Source organism: Acinonyx jubatus, chromosome A3 (assembly GCF_027475565.1).
Source record: "Acinonyx jubatus isolate Ajub_Pintada_27869175 chromosome A3, VMU_Ajub_asm_v1.0, whole genome shotgun sequence".
NCBI lineage: Eukaryota > Metazoa > Chordata > Mammalia > Carnivora > Felidae > Acinonyx > Acinonyx jubatus.
The window spans coordinates 95,996,331-96,010,898 of NC_069388.1; positions in this window are offsets into that span (position 1 = coordinate 95,996,331).

The window sequence follows — 14,568 nt, forward strand, 5'->3', positions numbered from 1 at the left end:
ATGGTTGTTCAGTATTGAAGTCTTTTGTATTCTGCCAGCATTCATGAAACTACTTGTCTAACGTGCTTACAAGTATGGTAAAATTTCAGACCCTTGATATTTCTTGACACCATTGACGATTTTCTTACCAAGGTTTTCCATTCTGAAAATGGCATGGAAGTTGAATAATGGATTTTGTATATGCAGAATGTTAAGATGCTTAATTCAGCTAATAGACAATTAGTCCACAAAATATGCATTTAGGTTCTACTGCAGTCTTAGCCTTTTTAAAGCACAAATTAAAATACATGTCTATGTAAAATACAATACAATATGGCATAGTATATGATGTAACGTTGCAGGCCTAGTCCCTTCTCAAGAAGATAATTTAATTGCAAAATTAATAGGCATATTTATGAAGAAAACTTAGCAGATGAATAATGGATATATACAGATACTAGGGCAAATTAGAAAGGCAAAGTAGCTCTTCAAATTCAGTAAATATAGAAGAAAAGCTTCCGTTGGAACTTAAGATGTGACAAGATCCTTAACGGAGAAAAAAATAGCAAAGTATAAAAGAGAGGTTAGCGATCCATACACAAGAGAAAGTGCAGGAAAACACCACGGAAGGGAGAATCACATATATAGATGAGGAAAACAATTCATAATGAGGAGCAAGAGCAGACAAGATGGAACCAATGAGAGCAGATTGCAAGAGGCCTTTAATTCTGGTCTAATGAGTGTTTAGAGTTAACAAAGGAGCCATTGGAACCATTTTTCCATTACAAGTAAATGTAGTTGTAGGAAACTGAACCTGAGATATCTCATAATAAAGCAGAGTGACTTTTTAATATCCTAGACTATCTGGTAATCTTAAGGCTAACATATATGGTATTTCCATAATATTGGTTAACGGATATGTTGATAGTTTCTGAATTATTTTCACACAATAAAAAACACCATTAGCACCATTGTGCTCTATTAATTTATGGTTGGCAATGTATTTCTAAAACCCATTAGTAGACTCCTTAAATTAACAAGAAAAGAAGGCAAAGTTATAGGTTACGGAGGAAAGAGAGAGCTTTTAGCTCAATGCAGTGCATGGTTAAACCTGTGACTAGTAAACTTATGTATGAATAGTGAGAAGTTTTTATATTCTCATAAGATTCAATGGGTCAGTTCAGGAGATGAAGAAATAGAGTAAAAATAGTAAAGAAAGAAAGAAAAAGTACGTAAAACTAATGAAAATGTGGATTAACTGTGGCTTTGTTTGCTTTTGCAAATAACTTGCGTATTTTTAATAAGGCTGTTCTAGGACAATGTTGTTTCTTTGTCTTTGATTCTCAAAATGGAGTCTAAGAATTATGACTGAATTTCAGTTATGAAAGAAGAAATAGAGGGTTTTCAGGCCCTGTGTCTGTGTTTGATAATACTTAAACGGTACACCTGAAGGTAGTGACCTTTCCCATTTTTTCCATTTCATTCAGTGTGAACATCTAAGGGGTAAATTTATCATTTTTGTAGGCTTATGTGAAAGGAGTGTGAGTAATTTATCTTATGCCAATTCTGTCAATACAATTTCATTTTTAAATAAAAACAGAGAGAGTACCATTTTTGACTGTCTTTAACAGGACATAAATTGAATGGCATAGGCACACAAGAAACAGATGAACAAGATGAGTATAGATTTGTATTAGAAAGAAATTACATTTGTAAGTGATTCAACCAGGAGCAAAAAATAAACTATGCGGTATTGTGATCTCTGTAACACGGTAGCTAATTATTATTGGACTAAAAACAACAATTAGGATATTTTGCATTTTTTGCATACCCACCTACCTCTGAGATAATTGCCAATGAAGGAATTAAATGGTTCACTAAGTACCGAATTCAGCATCTCAATACCACAGAGAACAATTCTTGCTAATTGAAATGTGATGCATTGATTGCTTGGCAATACAAAGATATTCTTTCTTTTCCTATAACAAATGTGTACTGGTGAATGTGCCTAAATGTTACACTTCTTTCATTTTAGAATTAGCAAAGAATTAACATTGAACTATTTTAAATTCTTTCTACACTTGTGGCCGAATTAAGTATGTAATTATAGGTGTGCATGTGGATATAATACATGTATCTGTACACGTATAATGTGTATATCTATGTCTTTTCATGCCTATATATAAATATTTATATACATACATATTTATATAATTGTATACATATATTTGCATACATATGAATTTATTGACTTATGGATGATGGATGGAGTCAAATGAGTAAGAATATATAGGAAATAAGACAAACTTGGTTTCATTTCCACTATGGTGGCAACGGCACTGGCCATAAACCTCAGCAAGCTGACATCTGCCCTGGGTCTTACACCCCAGGGGGACCCATCCTGTGGAATGATTTGTATAAAATGTTCTGAGTACCACCCTGGTACCTGGACCTGTCTGATTTGTAGAGATACCCTCTGCATAACAAGCTGTAGATCCTGGTCGCCAGAAGCGCCTTTTTCAAAATATTTTATGCCTTACACCCCTACTTCAGATGGCTGGGACTTTAACAGAACAGTGTTGCCATTTGGGCAGGTAATCTGAGCCTATATCTGGACCCATGTAATGCTATGTCTCTGTTTCTCCATTTTAGACCACTACAAATCTCTCTTCCATGTGTATAGTAAACCAGATGCCTCAAGGAGCATTGGGTTAATGCCTATGTGGTCTTACTAGGAGGGTGGTTTGGTGAGCTGATTACACCCACTGGCCAGCATAATATATCAGAGGGCTACCAGGATGCTTCAATGATGCTGACTTTCATTGACTCTCTGATAGGAAGCTGGACAGAGATTTAATCCAACCATGTGTCCATGGGCTATACATGTAGCCACTTCTGGTCACCTATATTCTCCCTGAGGCAAAAGTTGGGTTTCTTCACTGGTCAGCTATATACAGTAGAATATTAATTTCACAGTGGTCATATTTAGCAGATACATCATAGTGATGGCAAAATAGTTTCATGGTTGTTTGTTTCTTTGCTTGCTTTTAGGACATTCTTAGAATTGTATGTGAATATATTGGTTTAGGACCAGAGAGAGAGAGAGACCCAATTTCTGAAAAGAAACCCAGCTGTATAAGGCCATAGAAATTAAACCCTAAGTGTCAACTTAGTTTGTAGTCCTAGGTTAATGTGGTCAGAGATATATAAATTATGTAAGTTAGAGCAGGGCACAAGAAAAAAGGTCTAACAAACAAAGGAAGGGTGGCTGGCTGATCATGGAGGGGATCTTGTTTCATACCTACTGAGGATGGTTAAGTAAGAAAGTAGAAGAAACTGTAACATTTAAAGGTAACATTTAAAAGATGAACTCAGTTTAATACCTTTGCTTCTGGTTACTTTCCTGTTAGAATCTGCCAACACCTTAAGAGTTTAGTGAATATTTGTTTCCCTTGTACGTGTTTTGGGGGAAACATTTGAAATTTGCATCCAGATCTAATTTTATAAGAAACCCCATCCGAAGGCATTCCTCAGCCCATCTCCACATACTTTGTATACAGTTTAACCAGTGGATCTTGGTGAAATAAAAAAGAGCAGCATTCTTTCAATTTCTCTAATGCTTTTTAGTCAGGTTGTTTTTTTCCCCAAACAAAAGTTTTATTTGAAAGATATATATGAATCATTAAAATCTTGAAATGATAAGGTAGGTAATGGACAGACAGAAAAGGAGCTGTCTTCTGCAGACTTTTCTTGAGTCTTTCAAGAACCTATCATCTGATTGCCCTCTGTAGGTTATCTTCTGGAGTGATGGTTCCCCCAGCAGCCCACCCGTGCTTTATGAAAAATCTCTTTGTCCTCCTCCACAAGGCCTTTATTTTCAGCCCCACACCTGTGGAGCATCAGGCAAACAGAACACTTACATAAATGAATTCCTGAGATGTGCAGTTACAGTGCTAGTCGATTGGACTGCCTCTCCTACTGGGGCTAATCCACTGGCATTTGAACGAGCAGTTATAGAATTGCACTTGTGAATAAAGATGGATAAGAGTGACTTCAATGACCTGATTCATTTTCCAGTGAGAAGCTTAAGAAAATACCCAACATTTCTACTCTGGCTTCCAACCCCATAGCTGGTTGGTATAATAGGGTCACTGCCTTGTTTAGATTTCTCTTCTGGAATGAATTTATTTGCTAAGAATTCAATAGGCTGCAATCTGTCTCTGATTTTATTCAGCCAAAAAAAAAAAACTGAAGAAAGTGTTTTTAAACAGATGGCAAAATAAAAGATGTTGATCTTAGAAACCAAATATAGACTCTGTGACCTCATAGAGCTCAGTAGCAAACATGATATAATGTAGCATAAAGGAAATTTTTCAAAAGAAGTATAATTTCCCACAAGTGTATACATGTAGGTATACCAACATATATCTTTATAGAGTTATACAGAGTTATACTGTGTGGGTCTCATTTTACATTAGACTAACCCCAAAGGAAGGTCCCTACATTGTTGTTCTCTCTCTCTGTGTCTCTCTCTCTCTGTCTCTGTCTCTCTCTCTGTCTCTCTCTCTCTCTTTCTCACACACACACACACACACACACACACACACACACACACACACCCTGTACACACACTAACATACACACAAACCTCCAAATATGGAAATTGCTCACAAATGAGTAGTGCAGAGGGAGAATACCATCAACCTCTACAACTTTTCTAAACTTAAAAGCTACATTTTTAATCTCACTTCAGTAAACCAGATACTTCAAACTCAAGTGCATTTCCCTCATTATTTTCTCACTTCAAACACGCACAACCTGCATTCGTTATTTCCATTCATGAAATGTTCTCACTGTAGTTGGTCTCTGACTCTGTCTCTGACTCCCTCCTTCCCTATCTCCCTCTCTCCCTGTCTCTTCTTTTGTCTTGTATTAAAACCTGAAAACACTGAATTTTATTCAACTCTGTCATTTCTTTAGCCGTTGGCTTAAATCAGACATTTATCTCCTGCCTATCCTGCCTGTAGTGAGTTTCTTAGTAACCTCCTTCTACTGCTAATTCATTAATTTATCTTAAATATTCTTATTTAAAAACAATCAGAAGAAAACAAATATCTTTCAGCCTAGCTGATAGAGATGGTCTTAGTCTTGCAACTGAGTTAACTGTTACAGATCAAGGTCCAGAACAGCTCCTCTGGGATAAAATTTTGTCACTTCGATATAGGAATGGTATATTCTATAGCTTCCCTCCATCTTGTTCTCTTGAGATCCTTGTTCATGTGATTCAGTCTCAATACTGTGAGAAAGCCCAAAAGAAGCCATATTCAGATATTCTATTTGACATCCTCAGCCAGTATCAACCATCAGACATGTGACTTCAAGTATAAAATCAGACTGTTGTAGTCAGCATATAGATGGGTCTTGTTTTCTTAACCATTCTGATACCCTATGTCTTTCGATCGGAGCATTTAATCCATATATATTTAGAGTGATTATTGAAAGGTATGAATTCAGTGCCATTGTGTTGCCTGTAGAATTGGAGTTTCGGGTGATGTTCTCTGGTCCTTTCTACTCTTGGTTGCTTTTGGCATTTTTTGTTTTGTTTTGTTTTTTCTCCACTCAAAGAGTCCCCCTCCCTGCTTAAAATTTCTTGCAGGGCTGGTTTAGTGGTCACAAACTCCCTTAGTTTTTGTTTGTCTGGGAAACTCTTTATCTTTCCTTCTATTTTGAATGACAACCTTGCTGGATAAAGAATTTTTGGCTGCATATTTTTCCAATTCAGCACGTTGAATATACCACTGTTATTAAACATAATGTTGTAATTCTTAGCCTCAGCAATCAGACAACAAAAGGAAATAAAAGGCATCCAAATCAGCAAGGAAGAAGTTAAACTTTCACTCTTTAAAAATGACATGATACTCTATGTGGAAAACCAAAAAGACCCCACCAAAAAACTGCTAGAACTGATACATGAATTCAGCAAAGTAGCAAGATACAAAATCAACGTACAGAATTCAGTTGAATTTCAATACACCAATAATGAAGCAGCAGAAAGAGAAATCAGGGGATCAATTCCATTTACAATTGCACCAAAAACATAAAATACCTAGGAATAAATCTAACCAAAGAGGTAAAATATTTATATACTGAAAACTATAGAACATTTATGAAAGATATTGAGGTCACAAAGAAATGGAAAAACATTCCATGCTCCTGGATTGGAAAGACAAATCCTGTTAAAATGTCAATACTACCCAAAGCAATCTACATATTCAATGCAATACCTATCAAAATAACACCAGCATTCTTCACAGGGCTAGAGCAATTTTAAAATTTGTGTGGAGCTAGAACAGACCCCGAATAGCCAAAGTGATGTTGAAAAAGAAACCAAAGCAGGAGACATCACAATTTGGGACTTTAAGCTGTATTACAAAGCTGTAATCATCAAGACAGTATGGTACCAGCACAAAACCAGACACATAGACCAATGGAACAGAATAGAGAACCCAGAAATGAACTCACAAATGTATGGCCAACTAATCTTTGACAAAGAAAGAAAGAATACCCAATGGAAAAAAGACAGTCTCTTCAGCAAATGGTGTTGGGAAAACTGGACAGTAACATGTAGAATAATGAACCTGGATCATTTTCTTATACCAAATACAAAAATAAACTCAAAATGAATGAAAGACCCTAATGTGAGACAGGAAGCTATCAAAATCCTTGAGGAGAAAACAGGCAACAACCTCTCTGACCTCGGTTCTAACCTGATATGTCTGATATGTCTGATATGTCTCTGGAGGCAAGAGAAACAAAAGCAAATATGAACTATTGGGACCTCATCAAGATAAAAAGCTTCTGCGCAGCAAAGGAAAAAATCAGAAAAACTAAAAGCCAACTGACAGAATTAGGGAGGATATTTGGAAATGATATATTAGGTAAAGTGTTAGTATCCAAAATCTATAAAGAACTTATCAAACTCAATGTCCAAAAAACAAATAATCCAGTGAAGAAATAGGCAAAGACATGAATAGACACTTTTCCAAAGAAGACATCCAGATGACACACGGACAGATGAAAAGATGCTCAACATACTTATCATCAGGGAAATATAAATCAAAACCACAATGACATACCCCCTTATACCTGTCAGAACAGCTAAAATTAACAGCTCAGGGAACAACAGATTTTGTTGAGGATGAGAAGAAAGGGGAACCTTTTTGCACTGCTGGTGGGAGTCCAAACTGGTGCAGCTACTCTGGAAAACAGTGTGGAGGCTCCACAAAAGAAGTTAAAAATAGAACTAACCTACAACCCAGCAATTGCACTATTAGGAATTTATCCAAAGGATACAAAAATTCTGATTCAAAGGGGCACATGCACCCCAATGTTTATAACAACACTATCAACAATAGTCAAATTATGGAAAAAGCCCAAATGTCCATTGCCTAACGAACAGATAAAGAAGATGTCATATATATATAATGGAATATTACTCAATGATGAAAAAGAATGGAATCTTGCCATTTATAACAACATGGATGGATTTAGAGTGTATTATGCTACGTGAAATAAGTCAGGTGGAGAAAGACAAAATGTCATGTGATTTCACTTATATGTGGAATTTAAGATGTAAAACAGATGAGCATAGGAGACAAGAAGCACAAATAAGATAAAACCAGACAAGGAGACAAACCATAGGAGACTCTTAACTACAGAGAACAACCTGAGGATTTCTGGAGAGGTTTGGGGTGGGGTGATGGGCTAAAAGGGTGATGGGCATTAAGGAGGGAACTTATGGGGATGAGCACTGGGTGTTCTATGTAAGTGGTGAATCACTAAGTTCTATTTCTGAAATCATTACAGTATATGTTAACTAACGTGGATTTACATTTAAAAAGATAAAAAAGACATGTGCATGAGGTCATGATTCCAGACTCAGCCAATCTCTGACAATAACCACATTAGGGACCACAGTAAACCCCCAGAATCATGAGAAATTCTAATCATGGCAATAACAAAAATCATAGCAGATAATATTTTACTCTTCTAAGTTAAGGTAATTTACTTAACCCTCTCTATATATAATGTATATGCATTGCATCAAACTTGCTGATTTATGTTCAATTTTTCTGTTTCCTTCCCCACTCCTCCCATTTCTGCCTTTCCCAAATATCTTTTGTTGTGCCGTACATTCTGTAACACTGTCAAAATTTAGCCTTTCTAAGTGTGAGCAAGCCCTTGGGGACATTTCCAAGGAGGAAATGGAAACTAGCAAAGCCTCTTCTATATAGAAGAGGACACGTATCAGCCCCCTGTGTGAAGTGGAGGAATACCATTTAATAAATACATATACCTACACAGCATTCACAAAATTCCATGAGTTCAAAAAGTTTTTCAACTGATTATCTTAAACAACTTTTCTTTCAATGGTGAATCAATCAAGGCAGATGTTTCTGACAGGCTCTTCACAGGAAGTAGAGAATGACTCAGACAATTTCCACAGGGTGGAAAAAAAAAAAACAAGTGTTGAGTAGAGGGAGGACAAGAGGCCAAGATTTTAATCTCCCCTGAATCCTATCCTTAGTCTCTCCCTGTGTCTCTGCCTTTCTCATTTCTCACAATTGAAAAGCTAGCTGAAGCTATTGATAGCAGCAAATACGTCAATTAAGATGAAAAGTTATCAGGGCCAATATGCTGATTAAATATCCTTTTAAGTTAATACAGTGTATTTTATGGGAATTAATCGGTTGATAATCTGTTTATTCTATAATATTTACTCAAGAAATACTAAAGAAATAATATATTATTCAGATTTAGAAGAATCAAGTACCTTGTCTTTTGATGTTTGAGTCTTGGAAACACGGAGATCATTTAAAAAGATTTATAAACAAAGCTTTATTTTTTTTTAAGTTTATTCATTTTGAGAGAGAGAGAGAGAGAGAGAGAGAGAGAGAGAGCGCACATGCAGGAGCCAGCAAGGGGAAAAGCAGAGCCCCATGTGGGGCTCAGTCTCTCAAACCGTGAGATCATGACCTCTGCTGAAATCAAGAGCTGGTCGTTCAACCAACTGAGCCACCCAGGAACCGCTAAAAGATTTATAAACAAACCTTTAATTTGTTTTTGATGTGTATTTATGTTTGAGAGACAGAGAGAGAGCAGGGGAGGGGCAGAGAGAGAGGGAGACACAGAATCTGAAGCAGGCGCCAGTCTCTGAGCTGTCAGCACAGAGCTTGACACAGGGCTCGAACTCATGGTCCATGAGATCATGACCTGAGCTGAAGTCAGACACCAACCCACTGAGCCACCCAGGTGCCCCTATAAACAAAGCTTTAAATATGAGGTTTTAAATCTAGTCTGAGCAATGTCGTTTGTTAGTTGGTTTCCTCATTGTTCATGCATATACTTGTGCTATAGTGTTGGATCTATTTTCATTTAAATACAGATGTGAAATAACACAAAAGTATATTTGTGTGTCTAGTTTGCGGCCATACATTAGAATAGAATGAAAACTGGCTACAAAGAATTTAGGGTATAATTCCAAGGTGATTCAGGTTTTCCAACTAGTATATAGTTTTATTTGTGGCACTCAAGGTCCTCTGTAATCTAGCTCCAAACTAGCTTCCAAAATGTACCCACCATTATTTGAGACCTACCTCCCCTACCTGTGCCCTTGAGCAAACCAACTCCTCCTGCCACTTTTGTTCAGTGCTCTTTGTGGCCTGCTTTGCTCATGCCATTCTGCCTATCAGGAAAGGGTTTGTTGTTGTTCTTTTTGTGTTTGTTTTTGTTTGCTTTCTTTGCTTTTTCCCCCCTTGCTCCATTTGATTTAAATTTACCCAGATTTAAAGGCACAAGTTGGGTGATCTTACTAAGATTTTTTGTGGTAATATTTCCTATGAGAACCCCACCACTCCATGCATATTATGTAAGCTTTGATTAAAGAGCACTGTTTAAATATCTTCTCTACTACTTAGAACAATACTAAGTATATAAGAGTGAAAGTACCTGTTTATTCTCAACTCTCATCTAAATATCTTTCTAATAACACTTAATTCTTCGTATGGTCTAAGGAAAACATCTGTTATCTGATTTGAGACATCATCCCTAATGTAGAATAAGAAGCAAGAAATAAGAATCAGAGGAGTCTAAAGATAACATGGGCTTTTGGCCTTTTTGACTAAACCTCTTCTGTAACCCATTTGATAAAAAGCTGAATTCTTTTAAAAAAATAACAATACAAATTGTAAAGAAGTTTGAGGGTATTCTGAATATTTTGGGTTGTTTTCTGTAGGGGGGGAAGAAAATGTAATGATTTTGTCTAGGAATAAACCAGTGGTAATTTCCAGTGCCCCAAGCTTACGCAGGTGCGCGCGCACACACACATATCAGACATATGTATATATATTTAAATAAACTTTTTATAATATTAGAGTAGTTTCATACTTACATAAAAGTTACAAAAATTGCACAGAGAGCTCCTTTATACCTCACACCTAGGTCTCCCTATTATTAACATCTTACCTTACTACGTTACATTTGTCACAATTAGTGGACCTATATTAACCCATTATGATTAACTAGAGTTTATACTGTAGTAGATTTCCTTAGATTTCACATCTTTTTTTTTTCTCTGTTTCAGAATCCAATTCCAAAATAATGTATTGCATTTAGTTATTCTTGTTCCTTAGGCTTCTCTGGGCTGTTAATATTTTCTCAGGCTTCCTTGGTTTTGATAACATTGACAGTTTTGAAGAATATTAGCCAGGTGTTTTGTAGGCTGCTCCTCTAATGGCATTTTTCTTATGTTTTCCTCACGGTTAGACAGGGGTTATAGGTTTTTGGAAGGAAGGCCGTAGGGGTAAAATACCATTTTCATCAGATCATTTCAAGAGTACATGCTATTAATATAACTTATCACTGTTGGTGTTGACTTTGGTCATCTGGCTGAAGTAGTGTTTGTAAGTTTTTACCACTGTAAAGTTGCACCTTTCCTCCCCCCTTTTCATACTGGGCCCCTTGGAAAGAAGCCACTGTGTGTGTGCCATTCTTGCAGGGCATATACATAAAATATGTGGAATTCTTCTGCACAGGAGATTTGTCCCTTCTCCCCTATTTATTTATTGATTCCATCATGTATTTATTTACATCATGAATGACTTGTGGATATTTATTTTATATTTTGAGCTATAATCCAATATTATGGTTTTTTTCTGGGTTTTTTTTTGTTTGTTTGTGTTCTAATTTTTCACACTGGTCATTGGGAGTTCTTTCTGTTTTCTCCTGAATCCTTCTGCCATACTGCATCAATCGGTTTTTAAGTATTTCTTTGCTTTCCAGCACTACAAGTTCGGACTCATCCTGCATATTTCCCTCCTCAGCCCTAGAATTAGTCATTTCTCCAAGAAGTGTCCAATTTTAAGCTCCTCAAAATTTTATAATGACTGAGTGGACGTACCAATTTATACCACTTTAGAAAGTAATTAATTACATTTTTTGAAAATTTCAAACCCAAATCTCTCAACCCTCCATCAACTCTTACTCTTGCTGCAATTTAGAATTAAAAAGAAAAAAAAACTGAATCTACATGCATTTACTTCATTCCCTGCTTTCTCATTCTTAACAATATCATTTTCTATCTTCATGTATTTATTTATTTTTTTCTTTTATTCAGGGCGCTTCCCTTTTTCTATGAAATAAAAATGTACAGAAAGTGCTTTAAAGTCTTTGTATTAATGGTATCACTAGCTCTACTTTGCTCAAGTTTTCTGTCAGAGGTATTGGCATAGTGCTGCAATTTTTATACTCTAGAAATGCAAATGGCTTGGTTTCAGGCATATTACATTTGCTTTTCAAATAGGTGTCCTCTATTCGAATAGAATTGAGCTAGAGTATATTAGAAATCTAAGAATTACAGACAACCCTCTTTCTACCATTTTAATATTAAACACAATTATGGCAAGCAGTGTACCTAGGATGTCATCTAAATTTTTCTCCCAACGTGAAAAGAATATTTTGACAGTACATTGTAACTTCCTACAATGTTATGCCAATGACAACCTAATTTTCTTCCCATGCTTACGACAATTCTATTCAAATGAATCAACCTCATTTCATCTTGTAATAGGGTACAAGGAGAACATTAGTTGTTTAAATTCAAAGATAAATTTAAAGTCACAACTTATACAAATTTACAAATCTCCCTCATATGAACAATTTGCTTTATATCAAAGTATTTATCAGAACTGTCAACTACTAGAAGAAATGTGTTAGAAGTGAATGACTCCTTTCTCTCCACCATTAGAAAGTAAAGGTAAAGAAAAACAAGGGCACTAGAGGTCTAGAACTGAACTAGCATTCCTGAAACATTTAAGACTCGGCCATCTTCTCTTCTGGAAGCATATATTATAAAGAAGTAGTCATTCTGACCCTATTATACCTTTCAAAAATTAAAGCCTAGTGCTCTAAGTAATCTAACTGAAAGGTGACTGATAATGCCTTCTGTTCTTAACATAGGGATCAGAAATGGAGTGGCTTAACTTCATTTCTCTGAAGTATGCCAAAACTGAGACTACAAGAAAGAGAACTTCATTCTTGAATAAAAGTGTAAGAGAAGTAGGGCCACAAAGACTACAGGATAAAGCACATAACGAGTCAACTCACATGCACTTGAGCACCAGGTCTATATCCACCCTGCTCTATATTGATAACAAATTTCTCATTTTTAAAAATATAATTTCCTTAACTAGACTGTAAACTTCTCAAATACATTTAAAGACTTACGTTAACATAGGGAAATTAATATAGTGAATGTTTATATATATATATATATATATATATATATATATATATATATAATGAATTGGTAAATTATTTTGAGATTTTCCATATGTATAATCCAGTTAAATAAGTATAAATCACCTATAGAAATTTCCTACAAGGATAGCCTACATCAGAAATGTAGCCTTTCATGACCTTTTCTAATAGTCATTTGCTATGGAGATAATACAAGAAAAACTGTTCTTTCTGTTTCTTTTCCCTTTTCTTTTTTATCTTGATTCTAGAGAGAGTATGAGCAGGGAGAGGGCAAAGGGAGAGAAAGAGAGACAGAGAAAGAAAGAGAATTCCAAGCAGGCTCTCTGACAAGGGGCTTGATCCCACAAACCTGGGATCATGACCTGAGCTGAAATCAAGTCAGATGCTCAACCAGCTGAGCCACCCAGATTCCCCTCTCTGTCTATTTTTATAACCTATATTTTGAACCTAATACGTAGATTTCCCTTTTAGGGTACTCATGCCTCAAATATCACTTCACCCTGCTTATTTCCTTCCTAGAGCTCATCATTCTCTGAAATCATTTTATTTATTTTCTTACTTACATTTTTATTATCTGCCACACTTCATTAGATCTTTAATTATACATGGGAATTAAATTGGTCCTTTGATCATAAATGTTGCCCCAGTATCTAGAACAATGCATTACACATCAGGCATCCAATTTTTAAAAATGAATGAATTTGTGAATTAAGAAAAGAGCCTGGAAAGACAGCAAACACTACAGAGATTGTGCCTCTGATAAAGTAAGATGTAGTTGCTGAGAAAAGCTAATAAAACCATTGAATTGGATGAACTCCCACTGCACTGTTTTGACAGTGATAGGACCCAAGGAGTAAATTAATGCAAAAAAACAAATATTAAGTAAATGCTTTTTTAGTGACCAAAATTTAGCCACGCATTTAAAATTAAAAAATGGAAGCCAGTGTCTTGCCTTCACTGAATTCAAAATCTAAGCAGAAGAAAGAAAAGTCAGTAGGTTTATTATGACTAAGTATAATAAGCACTGTGTGTTAACAAGCGTAGAATATTGGGAGAGCACAAATTTCTGAAAGTGGGATGAAAGTTGGACGAAAGTGTTCTCAAAAGGAATCATTTAAGTTTTAATTTAGCTTGATATCATTCATTAATACTTGTAAGTCCTCAGTTCTCTCCTCAAATTTGTCTTAGCCCTCTATTCTTTCTCTGTTTTCACTTCTAGACCTCATTTCAAACATACACTGGATCCTCTGTCTTTAATCCTCATGCCTTACATTTTCTTTCCTATATTGTCAATCATTTACCCCCTCTCTATGTTGCGTTCTGAGTAACATGCTATAATCTAGTTCACTAGTTCTTTCTATTCTGTTTGAAATCTGCTGTCCCAATCCATTTCCAAATATGACCTTTAAGGTTTATAATTTTGGTTATTGAATTCTCAAATTCTAGATTTGTTTTCCTCTTTTCAAATCCACTTTCCCACTTTTTCTGTTTCTTAACGATAAATCCCAGTTTGTCATTAATGCTTTGTGCATGGTAGGCACAGTTGCTTTAAGATTTCTGTTAATTCTAACATGCAATGTCTGTATCAGTCTGTTTACACAGATTCTCATTCATAAAGCTTAATGCCATTTACCATAAGCCTGGTAAGCATTGATACTTGGTGGTCACTGACCTAGTTAAAAAATTCCAGTAGAAATCATTGGAGTCTACCTCAAAACATATTTTACAACTTGTACATCCACTGCCAATGCAAGCTATGCATATACAGGGTCA